The sequence below is a fragment of the Peromyscus leucopus genome, chromosome 8b, assembly GCF_004664715.2.
Source record: "Peromyscus leucopus breed LL Stock chromosome 8b, UCI_PerLeu_2.1, whole genome shotgun sequence".
Classification (NCBI taxonomy): Eukaryota; Metazoa; Chordata; class Mammalia; order Rodentia; family Cricetidae; genus Peromyscus; species Peromyscus leucopus.
In genome coordinates, this window is record NC_051086.1 from 46079572 (window position 1) to 46083594 (window position 4023).

The following is a 4023-nucleotide window of genomic DNA, read 5'->3' on the forward strand; positions in this document are numbered from 1 at the left end:
CCCACCATGAGGGCCCAGAGAAAAATTCCGGTTTGTGTTATATTAACTTGTTTAAAGTAATGTTGAAACATGCTGAGGCTTGGGGGGCTTCTAATAGCTTGTCCAACATCACATAGAGTGATTTTACTAGGTCTTCATACATCCAAGCTAACAACAGCTGGAGTTGGCCATCTTTTCCCACCTGCTGTGGGAACCCTTCCTTCCCTGGTACTTGGACTGTCCTAAAACTTGGCTGCAGAGGGTTTAGGTCTCCCCTGGTCCACAGATCTGTTCTCCATTCCCACTTCAGGGTGGTTGTCTTTGGCCCCAGGGCTGAACTCGTAGAGGGCTCTCTTCATGTCCTAGCTTGTGTGTGGTCTCACAGTAGACCCTGTGGGATCTGTGTAGTAGATCTCGCTGACACTTGGAACTCTGAAGACCTCAGAGGTCTTTACCTTTGAACTGTTTCTTTGTGTTAATCCCTGTATCTTCCTCTGACATCATCTTCCTCCCCTTCTATGCCCCCCTCTCCAACTCAGCAGTTTCAGGAAGGTCCGTAGAACACCCCAGAGCTGGAGTCTCTTCCCATCACTATATCACCAAGACATGTCCAAATATGCTCTTCTTCCTGTGTCCCAAGCACCCGAGAAAACCAACCACATGTATATGCCTACAGGTGTGTTCATCTGAGACGCTGCAACTATGTTCTCTCAAGTCAGCAAGCATTTACCAAGCATTTCTGTGCAAGGCATAGTAACACGCTTGCCTGGAAGTTCCTGAAGAGGCAAAACATTGCAATACAAGCGAGGGAAGAAGGAAAAACTCTGGCTACTCAATTAAAGGAGAAATTGCCCCTGAGCTAAGTTTGGCCCCCCAGCTTCTGATCTGCTCCCATCTTAGTGTGTTTTACTAGCTCCCTCCACTATAATCCCCTAGTACAGGGACCCCTGCTCCATGCAGCACACTAGCAGCATCCGTACAAGTCCTGAACACCTTCAGGAGGTCTCACTTGAGGGTGAATTCTAATTGACTTCATTGTCTAGTCCATTACCTTTGTTTATTGAGTTTAGTTTGCTCCCTGCAGAGAAGATCGCACTTTACACACAGCATACGGAGCCATCAAGTAAGAGCACAACGCTATCCCTCTGTTTCTTTTAGTGTCCAAAGCCTAAAGAGGTCATCTGGGAGCATGCTTTTCCTCCTAGTTCAAAGCCATTAAAGGAGGGAGCCATGGGCACCTTAAATCTGGAAGAGATAACCCAATGAATGTTATTGAGGTGGGGCAGTGGGAGGAGGGGAATCACAGGCCACAAACCCAACTCCACAGCCAGCTGCACAGTCTACATTTTAATTTTAGATTGCTTGTGGTGTGTGTGTGTGTGTGTGTGTGTGTGTGTGTGTCTGTGTGTGCATGTGTGCATGCTAGTGAGTCTGTGCATTTGGAGATTGGAAAAGCACTCTCCATTCTGGCTACAGGACTTGTACTTTGTTGGAAGATGTATGTGGACTGTCCCTTTGACGAACTAACATCTGAACCTCTGTAGTTGGTTGATAAAATGTTCAGGGACCTGAGAGAAAAACTGCGCAGGACTGCATGAATTTCTCAGTCAATTTTTAGCTCCTTGGTTGTGGTTGGGAGAGCTCAGAAATGTACAGCGTGAACATGGGCTTCCTGTTCCTTGGTGGTTTGCAGCTGATCTGGCTAGCAAGTCTTTGTGGGTCTTTCTGCTTTTCCCACTAAATGTTCTGAAGACAGTAACACTGAAGTTCAGCCTGATGGCTAACACAGCCCCCACACATGGACTGTGGGAGATGGAGAGTGAGCCCCCACAAATGACCTGACTTTCTCTCCTGATACGTTCACACTCCCTGTGAGTCACCAGGGAATCACAGTGGAATCACTGAAGCAGAGGTAAGGAAGCATCTCCTGTCTTACCACAGCCCAAGTCTGGGAAGGAATCTCTTGTATAGGCTTCCTTTTTGTAGTTCCTTTAAACAAACAAACAAACAAACAAACAAACAAACCAACCAAGGAAAACTGATTCATACACAAACAATGGCTTGAGTTTCCCAACCCTGTTGGGATCTTAACTCCTCAGGGCTGCAGAGTTAGAGAAGTGAGGCCTCATGGGTGGTGTTTGGGTCAAGGAGCAGAACGCTCAGGAATGGGTCAGCTGCTCTGCAAATTTGCATCCTTTCTCCTTGTACAGACTCTCTGACCCTCCCCTTCACTCTTTGTCACATGCTAAGCAGCAGGAGATACTTGTGAGAAGCTCTGTTTTCTGCTGTGGACTTCCTCCCCTCCATACCTGTGAGCCAAAATAAATCTCCATTCTTTGTCAACTATTTACCCTTGAGTTCTGTTACAGCCACAGAATGTGGACTAAGAGATGGCTGAGGGTGTGGCCATGGTGGGTGACAATGCTCCAGCTGTGGACCGGAGGAAGGACTCTGGGGCAATACATGGTAGACTGTGGATTCTCATCCCCTGGGTACTTTGAAGCAAAGGAGCATCCAGCAGGAGGGATCATACACACACACACACACACACACACACACACACACACACACACACACACACTCCAGCACATCCAATGTCTACAATGTACAAGATACACGCAAGATGTGCACTCTAGCTGTGGCTCTGAGAGAGGCTGTAACTGACTCAGAAGTGAGCAGTGAACATGGCCGACACCAACAACAAGTTCTCATCTCTTATAAGCCTGGTGTTTTGTAAAAACTCTAAAAGTTTATTCTCACTTAAATGTACATAGGAAGAAAATTAAAATTCTATGTAAGAATAAAATCTTAAGCTGGGCAGGAGTGGCTCATGCCTTGAATCCCAGCACTTGGGAGGCAGAGGCAGGAAGATATCTGTGAGTTCAAGGACAGCCTGGTCTACAGAGCGAGTTCCAGTACAGCTAGAGCTGTTATACATGGAAACACTGTCTAGAAACACCACCCCCCCCCCCGCCGCCCCAAAAAATCCTAAACTGGGTGGTGGTGCACGCCTTGAATCCCAGCACTCAGGAGGCAGAGGCAGGCCGATCTCTATGAGTTCTAGGCCAGCCTGGTCTACAGATCAAGTTCTAGGACAACCAAGAATATCACATAGAAAAATCCTGTCTTAAAAAACAAACAAAATTCAAAAACAAAGAAACAAATTCCTGCCAGTTTACCTAGGTTCCAAGTTTGGATAACTGTTTAGAGACTGCTTTAGTTTATTGTCTGTTGCTATAACAGAAACTTCACCCACTGCTACTGTGCAGGTTCTAGCCCCTTCTCTATTGCCTTAACTGCTACAATAGTGTCTTGTCTGTCTTAAATGTAAGTGTGAAATGATCCATTTCAAGACAAAATTAGATCGGCCCTCCTCATGTCCAGTTCAGTGCCCCTGAGTGAAGCTCTTCCCAGGGCTCTGCTCTGTTGCTACCCCATGCCTCTTCTGCATCCTCTCTCTGCCCAACCTTTCTACCCTTTCTTTTCCTTTTGTGATCTGATCTCTGGGAGGCCTTCTCGGACAGCTTGTCGACAATACGTGCTTCTGTATCCTTGAAGAAGGTTATTCCAAAGGGAACCAAAACCATCTAAGAGAAGAAGCAAGGAGAGGCTTTGGAGCTATGCACAACGCTGATTTGACAAGAAATGCGTGGTAGAGGTGATGCTAGGTTTGGTAGGAGCTGCTAAGGCCACATTCACATGCAGGGGTCTCTTTCCCTCTCCATCCTTATGGCTGACTTTGTAATTCTCAGTGCTACAGGGAAACAACAGAAATCCCACAGAGAGTCCGCTTGTCATTCTGCTGTCCTATGCAACTAAGGTCTGTAGGTACCACATCCTGTATGATGGATTAAAGGGCCAAGCCTTTCCCACTTCCTCTGATGCCTGGGGACAAAGACACGCTGAACTGCAAGCTCTGACCATGGGCTGCTCATCAACTGTGTGACGTGGGATGCCCTTTCTCTGAAACCTGAGAGGAAGCCCTCTCTTTGCCTTGTGGGCCTAAGTTCTCCTCAGAGTCCGCTCCACACAAGCTGTTTATCT